Here is a 14,772-nt window from a genome sequence, read left to right as displayed (position 1 = left end):
CGGAAGCTCCATCTCTTGCTTGTTAAGCTGGCGTCAGGACGGCGATTTCTGTCAGTTGCAAATCACTCTTTGTCCCAAAGCAAAGCATCCTGGCCGTGAAGCATTCCGGGAGCAGGGAAGGCTGTGGCCTCTCTCTCCCTCTGAAAACATCAACGCCAGCAGTTATTGGAATCGGTCTTTGGTAGGAATCGGAAGTCTCAAGTAGCTTGAAAGTCAGAATATGGGAGGGTGGGTGGAACCAGAATGAGAAAGAAATATCAGAATGCGGTGTGTGTGTGTGTCAGAATGAAACACACAAACACACACACACACACACACACACACACATACACGAGGAAAGGTGGCAGTCTTTGCTGTTAGAAGAGCTGGAGGTTTATTTTAGATGAAGCAGAACTCATCAAAGCCAAATTTGGTAGTATTGCCTAGTGGTCGGGAAAGGCATGTCCCTACGCCTTCAGACACAGCGCTAGCCCTAGCTAGTACGTGGCCTTTAGGATTCGGCTCCTGCACAGCTAAACTCTGGGTATCCTCAAAAACGCAGACGGGTTGTTAATGTCAGAAAGAAGAAAAATAATTTCCACTTGCTTTGGTGCAGCCAGTGGTCTCCTGCATTGAGAAGAAACAAAACTAACCGGTCTGCTAAGAATGTCGTTGAATCACCCAGACTATCGTGCGCTGCGGAAGCGGCTTTTATCATGACCCCCTAGGAGCAACCATTTGAAAAAATATACTTAAGACACACACACACACACACACACACACACACACCAGTTTTGTGTAACAGACAAAATGAGAGTCTTCCGCAGAATAGCTGTATTTGACTGTTGCAAGGAGATCTCGTGGCACCTTAAAGACAGTAAAGTAAAGGTAAAGGTACCCCTGCCTGTACGGGCCAGTCTTGACAGACTCTGGGGTTGTGCGCCCATCTCACTCAAGAGGCCAGGGGCCAGCTCTGTCCGGAGACACTTCCGGGTCACGTGGCCAGCGTGACATCGCTGCTCTGGCCAGAGCCAGAGCCAGAGCCGCACACGGAAACGCCGTTTACCTTCCCGCTGGTAAGCGGTCCCTATTTATCTACTTGCACCCGGAGGTGCTTTCGAACTGCTAGGTTGGCAGGCGCTGGGGCCGAGCAGCAGGAGCGCACCCCGCCGCAGGGATTCGAACCGCCGACCTTTCGATCGGCAAGTCCTAGGCGCTGAGGCTTTAACCCACAGCGCCACCTGCGTCCCCCTTAAAGACAGAGAATGAGGCAAAGTTTTGCGAAAGGTAGCTACAGTATTCTCATACGTATCCTGTTCGGTACTGTTGTTGTTTTTAACCGACTAATGTCCACCCAGCCCTTTTGCATTTTTATTTTGCGTCTCTCTTTTTTTGCTTTCTGCGGATCAGAGGACGCTCCGTCCTGCGCATAGCCGATCCAATTCATCTCAACTGCATTCCTCGGATTGAATAGGATTCTCGGTCCTGCTGCAAATCCACACACAAGCCCCCTGAGTTGCAATTGCACAGCCAGAACTTTAAACCCACCGACCGAAGCCAATGACTGGCGTAGCAGTCATGCCTAAGGCGCCTTCTTTGGCGCTACGTCCAACTGAAACGAAGGAGAATGTGTTGAGAATTCCAGCGATGCCCACGTGATGCCAATCCTATGTGTGGGCAGCAGTTTAACAGGGTTGCCGAATGGGCCTCGGTTGGTCCTGATTCTGCGTTGTTGCATTATATTTTAAGTACAATCCTACGCATGCCTGCTCGGAAGTAAGTCTCAGAGTATCCAATGGAACACACACACACATTAAGTGAACATGTGGAGGACTGATGCCTTCATAGTGGTGTTATACACACACACACACACACACACACACACACACACACACACACACACATGCTTCTATGTCGTATTGAGAAGGGAAAAACAAAGAAACGAGAAGCTCAGAAAATGCAGTTTAGGCTGCAATTGTATACTCAACTGTATACCCAATTGTATATCCAATTGTATAATGGGGAAGCAAGCCCCATTGAACTCAATGGGAGTTACATCTGAGCACAGAGGAATGTGTTGCTGACGTTATTGTGTAAGGCCATAGTCCGAAACCGTTATTGTGACGTTATTGTGTAAGGCCATAGTCCGAAACAGTACTCCCTTGGCTTTTCTGGCGGTTTCTTCAGAGTAATCCTATTCAGAAATGGACTGCAACCCTATAGCTTCTTTGATATGTTGCCATTGATAACAAGGAGGTTATTTCCTAGATTTGACTGAAATCTTTAAAGTCTTGAAGGAGTCCCATTTATTTCTGAGCAAACGCCTTGAGGATCACTGCATCCCTGTCTTCGGATGTATAATGGCATACTTCTTGAATATGGCAATCTGGTTTAGCTGATGGACCAGTTAATCATTTATCTTACTTACAATTGGGGGGGAGTGTCTCCGCGCCAGCGATATAACTAAAATCCGTGGACTATTATGGAGGCACTCTTTGGAAACTGTCAGTGTCTCCATTATAAAATGCTTCCTTTGAAGAGTTTTATAACACATAAAAATTTGCTCTGGGCAGAACATTAACATATCAAGTCTCACGCCAAGAGTGAATTTTATGGATATGATTATTTATTTACATTTAGGGGAGGCGGGACTTCGACCTCATTCTTTCAATCCTTTCTCAATGTTGTTCATACTTTTATCAACTTTTTTAAATTTTATTTTAAAATAAATAATTCTTATCATTCTTCTGCATTCATTTCAACCCACAACAAACCCTGGCCTTTAACACCTGACAGATTTATTTTAGGACACACACAATTCTCTTGAGTATAGCCTAATAATGTATTTTAAAGTCATTGGAATTCCTCCTCGCTTCTTACCTGGGGGAGGTAAGAAATCTAATTATTAATTTTATTAAGAATAACTATTCTTCATATTTCAGCGTGCTGCATAAAACGTCTCTCTATTTTTTTATTAAAGGGTGGTGTAAATTTTATTTTAAAAATCATTTTGTAATAATTTGTTATGAATGCAAATAAAATGGTAGCATGTCTGCCGTTGATTCCTTCTTCCCTTCTACATACCTGACGATTCCTTTGTATGAAGTCTTCCCACTAAAAAAAGATGTGGCGGGACTTCAAAAACCCCAGACTAACAGGGCTCCAGCACCTATGTAGAAGATCTATGTTGTGTATTCAGACATTTCAGAATCTTAACCGGACACGGGGCGAAAAAAACACGAAGAATTAGAAGAAAAGAGAAAAGGGGGGATGTTATAGTCAATGAGGACAGCGCTGAATATTTAAAATGTGTCCTTAGGCCTTTTTAATGTATTTTAAATGGTTACGAAAGTAATTAGATTACGTATGCTGTGCATTAGTGTTCGCTGATAGTGGTGAACTTGAGAAACAACTTAGACCACACCACAAAACAGGGATGAATGCCTGAGCCATACATAGGCCATCGCTCATCATAAATCCCGAGTGCCCGAAATGCATGGTTTTAAAATTGAAGGCAAGTGGTTTTTACATGGAATCTTAAACAGGATTTAGCGAAAGAGTATAACTCATAGACATAAACACAAAAACAGAAAGATTAATCGGGATCCCAAGCACCTCTTAAAAAAAAGAAAAAATCACGAGAAACCATCGACTCCATGGCAGCTCAGTCTAGAATGTAATATCAGAATTATTGAGTCCTATTTCCCAGGATGTGAGTTTTCGAATTGGGCATTATCGTTTCCTTCAACAAGCTGGAACGAACAGTTGATTAAATAATTAACTTTTTTTTCAACCAGCTGCCAGCTGTTTTATTAAAAACAAGCCAACAAACAAAAACTCCCATCGATTCACTGAACTAGAGGGGAAAAGGGGGTTGGCATTGAATTAAAAATGCTTTGTCCTGAATGAATGGTTTCAAATACGTGGGATTTTTTTTATGTTGTCCAGAGCCTTTCCTGCATCCCTTACATCCGGTAAGAATAAAGCCCCCGCCCAGAGAATCGGAGCTAGAGGATTCATCTGTCTGCTCCTGGCTGCAACTCCCAAGTTACTGGGAAGCAAAAATCTCATTGGATCCACATCGGTGCTCTGCACACAGTTAAGATCACCCGGAGCGGCCCAGTTAAGTTTTACAACACTTTAACCACGAAAAGGTGGATTTCTTCTCCATTATTACATTTCAGGTTTATGGGCGGCAGGAGCAGGTATTCTACACGCCTTTTGAAACCAAGATGGCAAAACATAAAAGTCTCCAGCCTCCGGGACTGGACAAAACCTTCGAAGGAAGAGCCGGAGGATCCTCGAAACGACGGAGTTATGAGCCAGCCGCGAGTAGGAAGCCATGCGGGGATACCCTAAAAGAAGACGTCATCTGCTCCAATGTAGTCCACGGAAGATCAGGTTATAATACTGCAATAGGTCTGCAGTAATGCAATAGGGATGGGCATGGATGGACTATTTTAAAGTGGTGTCAGCCTGCCTACTTGGGAGTCTCAGTTCTGTTAACCAAACACAGGCATGTGTTAGATTAACAGAAAACAATGGGGATGTTTGGGGGGGGGGGACATAAGCTGCAGCTTATTTTAAAACCTTTTTTGTTTTAAGCAATACACTTCCAAACAGGCTGCAGCACAACTCCTCAGATATATACCAGAAGAATATGTTTAGCTCACCTCATGGTCTGCGTGCTTAACACAGATTAAGTGCCCAGGAGGAGCCACAATGTGACCGCGGTTTCTACCTTCTTCTTGAGTTAGATTGCCGCGGTGGTGGAACAGTTGTAAGAATCCTGTTGTTGGCTTTTGTCTGCTGACTTTACCATTAGGCAGTTAAATAATTAACTCTTATTTAAGTCAATATTATAGTCTTAGCGCGGGGTAGCATTCGGATTTCCTGCCTCGGGCAGAAAAGACATCTTGATCCTTTTCTGGTTGTTGATTACTGAAATGTTTGGCGTTGGCAGCATCCGGTGAAGTTTAATTCCAGTCCTCGGGTTTGTCTGTTGACTGAGGCGGCCTCCATCTCCTGAACTTGAAAGCAGTGCTTTGAAAAGCAGCGACCCTATGCATGCTTCTTTGAAAGCAAACGCCGCTGAACAAAGTGAAACTTGCTTTCAAGCAAACGTATTTGGAATTGGCCTGAATCATTACCCTTGTGTTGGGTCCTATGCTATGATTGTGCCAGGAAGGGAGAGGGAAAATGAAGAAGCATCTGAATGACATTGCTATTGGGAAACTGAGTTTTTCCAGGAAGGGTTCGATAATCTGCCATAAACGAGGGGGGGGGGGAGGGAAGTGGGTATAGTACAATGGGGGGGGGGAGAGCACACACCCACACATCAAGAAAACTGAATTATTACAATGATAGCAATGCGCCACTGAAAGAAAACAATTAAGGAGTTTTTGCAGATTTTCGATCGTGCTCTTCTGTAAAGCAGGGTGCGTGTGGATGGCCCGATCCGAATCAAGTGGCAGTCGATTCCACAGGAACTAGCAACCCCCTCTGCATCCTCTTCGCTTCGAAGCTCCGCCCATGAGTTGAGTGATTGCGGATCGCAGTTATGAAACGGACGAGAGGCCATTCTGAAGGAGAATAACTCCGGTAGCCCGAGCGGACGCCTCTCTTCAGACCTCGCCTCTGCGTCGCGAGCGTTTCCCTTACAAGTTCTTCATATTTCACAAGTTTCTGACATTCCTAACTCCAGTGGAAATGCTTTCAAGAGTACTTCCAGGAGGGGCGGAAGGAGAGCGGGGGTAGTTGGGGAGAGAGGTCTGTAAATGCGCAGCCCCTTGAACTACATAGCATTTTATGGGCACTCAAAACCATCGAAATTGCCCATAAGGCTCCTCGATTTGTCTGTATACAGTCATGATATAGAATAACGACGCATTTAATGTTTCAAATCGCCGGCGGAGTAAACCAATTCTCAGGTGTAAACGATTACAAAACGCCTTAATAGCCGCCGCCGTTACATGCAATTTACCGCACTCCCCTAACTCCACCCTCTTTGTTCCTTGTTCGCACAGTTGTGATTTACAGACCCGCTCGAGCGCCAGGGTGGTGGCGCTTTGATTCCAGCATTAAGACTGAGCCAGTAATTCCCTAACTAGCCTAGACAAGGAGAGGGAGAGGATCTGGCTGGGAAACGATTGCAACAACGAGTCCCCAAACCTAGAGGTTCGTCTCAAGGAACTGCTGCAATTTCTGGTTTCGAAAGAAAGAAAATTCAGTCCTTGACTCGGTGGTTGCTCTTTTTATTTTCTTGGGCATTGCTACAGACGAAGTACAGCAACCAAAAATAGAAGCCCGGCGCACTTAAACCGAAGTGCCTGCATTCTAGCAGACTTCCAAATAACAGCTGAATTTTGCACACGTCTCTTGAAAAACGACATTGCAGTCCTAACCAATAATGGTGGTTTTCTGGACGGAGCTGTTGTATCAGTCCCACTGATTATTCAGAGCAAGAAGTTTCCAAGGAAGTTTCCTTCGGATCCTCTTGCAAAACCTTTCTAATCAATGGGATTTATTCCCAAATTTGTGAGGTGCAATGCTAGTTCAGCTCACTTCAGCATGGGGGACGGGGGACGGGCATGAATCCTTGTCCTTCGGCTTATCAGGGCTGTGGATCGGTTGTTTACTAAGAGCAAATTAGCGGTCAGATGCTTGTACTGCTATTCAGATCTCCATACTTTGCTCTCCTTAATTCTACAAAGCCCATTGTAGAATTTATTCCAGACTCTGTATTTCAAATGAAATAGAATTTCAGTGCATTTACTTGGAGGTGCCCCCGGGATCTGCTTTCAAGTCAGTCTGTTTGTCTCAGCCTTAGTGACTTTAAAAATTGCACTTGCGTTTCTAGTGGAAATTTCGTTTTAACTCAAATGAGGAACTTGGTATTGTCGCATGACAGTCCCAAAGACCTCCTGCCTTGATTTGGGCTCTGGTTAGGCCTATTATAATCAATGAAAAGTTTTTAGTGATTCATTTCCTCTTTTTTTTTTAAAGCAAGCTAAGGGAACACCCATTTCAAACAAAACTAGGGATGAATTTGAGGGCAGCTTTAAGAGGCCATGTTAGTAAATTTGTATCAACTGAACTGTTATAGGGATTTGCTCCACTAGCTACCATGTCTTTAACTGATCAATAGATTAATCAACCACTTCACATTAAAGTTTTCTCAGTCTTTAAGTGCAGTTCTGAGGATAGGGCAATCTGAACAGTAGATAATTGGAATGAAGATGACTTTGTAGTTGCTACAAATAGTAACCTGCTTGCTTATAAGGTAATTTAAATTTAAATAAATTGACCTTCACTTGGAAGAAAAGGGTGTTTTTTTAAGGAAAAAATCGGCATGTGAGCACCATTAAATGATGGGCCACCTTTTTTCAACTGAAATTCATTCGATTTGGCTACAATGGGGGTACTTGGGAGAAAATCCCATTGAACTTGGCAGGGCCGCTTTTTTATGAAAATCTTTCTCTGGCACACAACCTGGGAGTCAGTCCATCTGAAATCATCCCGAATAGCAAAGAGTAGCTTGTGCCCACTTAAAGGCCAACGGATTTATTGTGGGATGAACTTTCGTGGACTAGAACCCACCTCACCTGGTAATATGCAAGGTGCGTTGTACACACACTTGTATGGGGGGTTGGGATGGTGAAGAGTGGAGCCAACGTAATCTAAGAGGTATAGCAGATCTGTGTACAGGACAGGAACAAAACATCTCATTCATAAAATCCACTCTATTCTGTTGGGTACCCATCAAAACCTGAGGCAGCAAACATTACCCTGTCCCAGCCTCGGTTGATTGGAAAGACCCAAGGCGGCTCCAGAGTAACTAAACAGCGTAAGCACAGCTAAATGATGATTTATACGATCTTTCCATTGGAAGGATATTGGTACTAACCTTAATAACCATCGACGGCTCCTGGCCTAAATGCCATGCGTTTTGATTGAGCTGGGAGTCCTAGGGGATTTCACAGGGCCTTACTTGCAAGTAAACGAGTTTTGGATCTCAACCTGCCGAATCTGTGCTATCAGCTACTATTTATTATTATTATTACTTCAATTTGCACAACACTTTCAAGCAAGCCAATCCATGTGAAGTCTCTATCTATCTATCTATCTATCTATCTGCATTCATTTTAAAGGCAATTTGATCTCAGTGCTAGGAATGCTTACTCAGAAGTAAGTCCAAGTGCTTTCCAAAGCGCTTTCCCTCAAGTACAGAAATGGGAGAAAACTGTGCACGCAGGATTGCAGCCTCACAGCATATTGATGTTTCCTCAAAACTAAGTACAGTATGGCAATCCTACGCACATTAATTTTGGAGTAGGTCCCATTGAAAAGAATGGAAAGTTACGTCTGAGCAACCCTAATCAATTCTGGGCAATGATGGGCACTTAAGATTCCCCACCGCCAATTTGGTAATCATCACTATCAGGGATGCTAATTTGAATGAAATATTGGGGGGGGGGGGGGCAGGTAAGCTCCGCTTCGCATAACGGATCATGCATGCACACCATTTGAATGGCAATGCCAACCAACATTTTGGGGACGGGGCGGTAGCCTCCTCAAATATTTTGTGGGGGGAGGGGACCTCGGTCCCTAGGATACTGTTGGCTCCTAAACCCACTATAATCCTATATGAAAAAGAAGCGTATCGGCTAACAACAACAACGACAATTTTTTCCTTCGCGCGCACGATAAATTATAGTCACCTTGTCAAACCAGTGGGAAATCTACATCACTCTGTATCCTCAAAAAGTTAGAGGTGGTGGGAGGAACGATGTAAGATTTTAGATCTCTCTGGAAATGGGAGATCGCTCAGGCCAGCTAGTTTCTGTGTATGTGAGAGAGCGCGCTCGCTGTGGTGTGGATTGGGAAGGGAGTGGCGGGAGCGGGCCTGGCGATTGTTTACTGTTCTCCTCGCCGCCGCCTCCGAGCGCGCCCTGCAGGCTCCTCGGTCCGGGGGACTTTGATGGGAGCGCGACTGGACGATGAGCAGAGTCTCCCTTTCTCTAGCACGCCGGCCGGAGCCACTTGGGAGGTCCTGCCCAACTAAGGCAGCCACCGCTAACAACTCCCAACAGGAGACTTCGTGGACCAGCCCAGGGTCACAATTAAAAACAAGCGCTTAAAAGAAAAGAAAAGAGACCTATCAAAGGCTGTGGGGGCAAGGGGGAGCGAGGAGTCTGGAAAGAAAAAGCCACTTTCATTCATCAGAGGCCAGGAAGGCCGGAGCCCGCTCCCCTCCCCCTGTCCCACCCCCCACCCCGGTTTAGTTGGAGCCTTTGCCAAAGCTGTTTGTTTGTTTGTTTGCACCAGGGGCGTCTTCAAGCTGGGGCCATTTAAGCCGAAGACTAGCTTGAGAGCAAGTCCTCCTGAATCCCGCGAGGCTGCAGGCGAAGAGGGTGGGTCAGTTGTGATGAGAAGAAACTCTCCAGCTTTCGGGAGTGCGGCGAGGACTGTCAAAACACATTCGCAGGAGGAAGAGAGAGGCATCGCAGAGGCAACCTCAGCCTCCCCCCAGGGACCCGCTAATGGGAGTGGGCGAAGGGTTGTCTGAAGCACCCACCGGCTCCTCTGCCTGAGTACAAAACCCTTTTTGTTATTTTCCAAAATTCCCTCTGGAACTTGCTTGCAAATAAGGCGCCAGTCCTCTTGCTTCGTAGAAAGTCCTATTGAACTTAATGGGGCTGACTTTTGATGAGCCATCTCTGACCTATAGATTTGCGCTGCAAGTGTTGCGTCACCACAAAACCATACAAAACTAAGCCACGATCAGTCACCGGTTCTTACTCTCTAACTGCCTTATACTAAAAGTCAAGGATTCCCCTTTAATTGGTGGGATTGCCTTGCACATAACAGGAGCTTCTAAGGAAACGTACTGATAATAATAGAAATAATGATAATTTTACTATTTATATCCTGCCCATCTGGCTGGGGGATATTCCAACAAATATAAAAACACAATAAAACATCAAACATAGAAAAACAAAGAATATATATTTTGTGCCTTGCAGCTGTGCAAACCCGATCCGAAACACCGGGAAGGCTAAGAATCCTATGTAGACTTATTTTTTATTAAGTCCCATTCAGCTCAATGCGACTTACTTCCGTGTTAACATGCACAGGCGTATAATGATAATAATAATTTATTATTTATACCCCGCCAATCTGGCAGGATTCCAGCCTAATCCTTTGTACGTTTACTCAGAAGTAAGCCTCGTTTCCAGGTTACTGTGCACATGATTACTAAAGCCTAATAGATGCTTCAAGACCCACCGGCTTTCGGGTCCAGCCAGATAAACTGCGTTGTGGATCTCCTGCACAGTCCACAATCTAGGGATCCTGCTTGGATCTGAGCTGAATTCAGTCCCCATTAAAGTCACGAACCTGATCCAAGAACATCTCACTGGGCCGGTTTGTAGTTTGGGCTGTAATTATATGTAATGATTCTAGATTTCAGGTAGGTAGCCGTGTTGGGCTGACGCAGTCGAATGTTTTTTAAAAAAATAAGATTTAAAAATTGTCCAGTAGCACCTTATAGACTAACTACGTTTGTTCCGGCATAAGCTTTCGTGTGCATGTATCTGAAAAAGTGTGCATGCACATGGAAGCTTATACTAGAACAAACTTAGTTGGTCTATAAGGTGCTACTGGACAATTTTTTTTATTTTTTTATGCAATAATATTACACACGGTTTTATGAACTAAGGAAGGAATTTGTTGTGGCCGTATTTTATCTACAGGAACAATGACAAATGATAAAACAAGCCACATCTTTTTGAAGATTGGATCCCTTCCGTCGCTAAAATCAAGCCATGACACCGGCCGGTGATTTGCACTGGACTATTCCGATTTATTTTGTTTCACGTTCATGCGATCATAGAGAAGAAACAAAGCGGCGCATCTGTCCATCGGGACCTCGCCATGCTTGGATCAACCCTCATGTGAAGGAGCAAAGACGCTTTGTTTCCAGATTACTCCGGTTTAAGAGCCGAGGGACCAAGTGGTGGCAACCGCTCCCTTGAAAGAGAGCACGAACGAAAACGCCTGGGCGATCCTGCAGTGTAAACCCTAAGAAGCTTCCTCATCGCCTCTTTCCATTTCCCCCCATATTAAAAAGAGTATCTAGGAACCAGGAATTAGAAAGCTCCCGTATTGGAACGGTAAGAGACTGATAACAACTCCCCACCAAAGATGCGATTAATAGGGTGATCCTGAAATTACCCACAAGTAAGTCGCACTGGCTAGACCTTTCTGCTTAGGAAGTGTGCTTAAGGGTGGGGTGGGGACGGGACAAATCCAGGCTCAAATAAGCCTCATTGAACATAGTGGGAACTAACGTGATACAAAAGGGTGACGTTGCAGGGAACCAGGAACCAAAGAATGACCATCCATTGGATTTTCCTTCCAGATAAAATGTTCCGAGGATCGGGGTGCAAGCATATATATAAAGTCGCCACTTACTTGGAAAGAGTGGCAAAACCTCCATTCATTTTAGTGGAACTGGATTGCAACGCATATTGCTAAGGGCATTTATTAAATAAATAAATGGAACTTTTTCATTTTCTTTTACTTATTCCAATCAACAATAAGTGCCAGCTTTAAAACTGAAGATATCCTGGGAGACTGACACCTCTATTTAAAAGGAAGAAAAGTTCAGTAGGGTTTCATTAGTAAAATCTGTTTCCCAGTAAAGCCAACAGCCAAACCTTTGTCACTCTGAATGAATCTGATCGCTCACCAGAATTATAACCCTAGCCCATTACTTTCTCAAGGCAAGGATGGACTCTTCCAAAACACTGCCTTCGAAGTAAACATGTATGATCTGGGTATCAAGATATGGCGTGTATATGACACACAGGGTTGCGTGAACACACGAACCCAACAGCTTTCTGATCCCAAACCCGGTTTAAGCGCCTCTCATTGGCGCTTGATTGTTCAGAAAATCTAAGCATGCCAATTTAGAAGACAACCCCGTTTAAATCAGTGGGATTTACTTGAGAGTAATCAGCCATAGCCAGGATCCTTCCACTATAGAAGCCTGACTCTCCACACTCACCGTCTGCATCTTCAAGTGGTCCTTGAACCACGCGAGTAAACCCTAACATCCTGAGGACTACATCCTTGGGCCAGTTTAGCAATCTAAGCAGAAATCAATTTACAACCCGGTCACTAACTTTTGCTAACTTGGAAGTGAAGCTGCGTGGCTCTGGAAGGCACTAAGGGCAGCAATCCTATGAATACTTTACTTGGGAGGAAGCCTCAGAGAAGGCAGCAGGACTTCTGAATAAACATAGGATTGTGCTAGACAGCGATTTAAGACGCTTTTTAAATTGGGAGGCGGATCCCGCCATAAAACAAATCCGAGTCATAACTAAATATTCGGCTTAATTATTTTTGGAGCTCGTCGAGAGCGCAACAGCAGGGGCGGAGAAATCGACCTATCCGGACTGCTGGTGCCGACACCTCAGTTTTTCAGGGTGTGGAATGAGGGATCGGGCCCCGCATTCAATCCAGATTACCAGCTCTACTGCCTGCCCATCTCAAGAACCTGCAAGTTAAAGAGTAGTGTATGTGTGTGTGTGTCCGGGTCCGCGCGCGCGCCTTCCCCGGGATAACTGAGTGCTCCTAACCACCCGCCCCCTCTCCTAGCCTTGTGCGGGAAGAGGCCCTCGCTCCGGAGCAGGAGATCACAGAGAAACGCCGAGCCCCAGGGACTACTCCCTTTCTTGGCTGCCAAATATGCTCAAGGCCAGGCCCTTTCGGCCTCTCCGGGGCTCGGTGGCGCTGCGGGAGGGGGCTGCGCAGAGCTCCAGAGGGGCCAAGGGAGGGAGTCAAGTGCCTGGTCTGGTCCTAGTGGTTTGCCGACACCGCTTTCGTGTAAACGCGTGCCAACAGGACGAGGACTCCCCCCTCCCCCTTCCCAGCGTCTCCCCAAGGGCCCAGTTGCTAGTTACCTGAATTCCCTTCCCGGTGCGTTTCAGCGGCGTCGATCTCTCGGCGTCGTTTGGGGGAAAGAGGCTGAGACGAGGAAGGAGAACTCAGACGGCGGGTTGTTCTGGGGGAGCAGAGGGGTTAGGAGGGCGGGGAGAAAGTCCCTAAACTGGAGCCCTGAAAGACGGCCTGGACTTTCCCCGCCGGAGCTGACGAAGTGGGGCTGCAGCAGCAGGATCTGGGGAAGGTTTCTCCCTGGTTGGGGAGGACGTCTGTGGAAGAAGGGAGGGCGGAGGGCGGAAGGACGGGAGGTTTCGCCTGAGAAACTTAATCTGCCCTACAGTAGCGCCGGAGTCTGGGATGTGTCACCGCTGACAGCAGCCTCGACGGGGCGGGGGGGCGCGCTCGCTCCCGTGCGCGCGCGCGCACTCACACACGGAGGCAAGTTGGTCAGTCAGGCGAGCAGCAGCACCGCCACCCCACCTCCCGGTTCCTTCAAAAGAGGGGAAGGGGCTGTGTGTGGGAGGGGGCGATCGATGACTTTTTTGCGGGGGGGGGGAGATTAAGAAGAGAGGGCGGCAGAGAGCCCTCCGACGCTAGCTGTTGAAGGGCAATGTCATGTTTCAAGGCCACCAAAGGCCATAAACTTCAAGCGCGGCTTTGCTGGGGCTCCTCGGAATGACTTTAATGAATAATTTCGGAGACAGTTACGGCTTTGAGGTAATTGCTGCCGCGGCTCTATGAAAACCAGACGTGGCGGCTGGCTCGGGAGAGGGGAGCTCTTCCAGCCGGGCCACTCGCCTGGCTCCCGGCAGAAGCCGCTGGTTCAGCTTGAAGAGCTGCCTGGCAACCCGCTCCGTCGGACCTGGAAATCGTACAAGCGCAGGCGGGGAGGAAGGGAAAGGCCTTTTTGCGCATGCGCGGTCTGGGAAGTTGTTCTCGACCCCGCTCTTCCAACTCTTAACAGTGCAACTCAGAAGTAAGCTCTGTGTGGAGTTCAAAGGGCCTACCCCCAGGAAAGTACAGTGCTTGCAGGACTGCAACCCAACAGTCAGTGGAGGTCGATCCATTAGGGTGCTGCCCCACCCATCTCAATTTTCCTTCAGCCAGTCAACAGCTTAATCCCATCCATGTATATTTAGAAGCCCACGACCTTTTGAATGGGAAAGGTTTTACTTCAACGTGAAAGTCAATGAGATCCAGGGGTGCCAACTTGAATAAAATATTGGGGGGGACAGGTAAGCCCCACCTCACATAATCAATTACATGATTCATGCATAGTAAAGGGTAAAGGGACCCCTGACCATTAGGTCCAGTCATAGACGACTCTGGGGTTGCGGAGCTCATCTCGCTTTATTGGCTGAGGGAGCCAGCTTACAGCTTCCGGGTCATGTGGCCAACATGACTAAGCCGCTTCTGGCAAACCAGAGCAGCGCACGGAAACGCCGTTTACCTTCCCGCCGGAGGTATTTATCTACTTACACTTTAATGTGCTTTTCAACTGCTAGGTTGGCAGGAGCAGGGACCGAGCAACGGGAGCTCACCCCGTCGTGGGGATTTGAACCGCCAACCTTCTGATCAGCAAGTCCTAGGCTCTCTGGTTTAACCCACAGCGCCACCTGCGTCCCTATAAATGGCATTCCCTGACCGGGAAATGAACCAGGGCCGCGGCAGTGAGAGCGCCGAATCCTAACCACTAGACCACCAGAGAGATTCATGCATGCACCCCATTTAAATGCCCAGGGCCAGATTTAGGTTTGATGAGGCCCTAAGCTACTGAAGGTAATGGGGCCCTTAATATGTCCAGCTGTCCTTTGTCAACAACAAATTGTTGATTTTTTGTGTGTT

At 46.6% G+C, this 14,772-nt stretch overlaps 1 protein-coding gene across 4 annotated transcripts in view; it reads right to left on the bottom strand.

The window, feature by feature from the left end:
• The window catches only part of SCRG1 (stimulator of chondrogenesis 1), a 75,313-nt gene extending 62,030 nt beyond the window's left edge, over window positions 1-13,283 (bottom strand). The window contains exon 1 of one of the 4 annotated variants that reach the window (XR_014568157.1): window positions 12,948-13,274. The gene's annotated coding sequence lies outside the window, so the exon portion shown is untranslated. Of the gene's footprint in view, window positions 1-12,947 lie in introns of all 4 variants that reach the window. The other 3 variants (XM_083756122.1, XM_083756123.1, XM_083756124.1) reach the window with 3 other exon arrangements.
• Window positions 13,284-14,772: the final 1,489 nt, after the last annotated feature.

This window comes from Podarcis gaigeae (genome assembly GCF_964106915.1).
Source record: "Podarcis gaigeae genome assembly, chromosome: 9".
NCBI classification, from domain to species: domain Eukaryota; kingdom Metazoa; phylum Chordata; class Lepidosauria; order Squamata; family Lacertidae; genus Podarcis; species Podarcis gaigeae.
The sequence above is the reverse complement of the archived record's forward strand: the minus strand, read 5'-3'. Positions and strand labels throughout refer to the sequence as shown.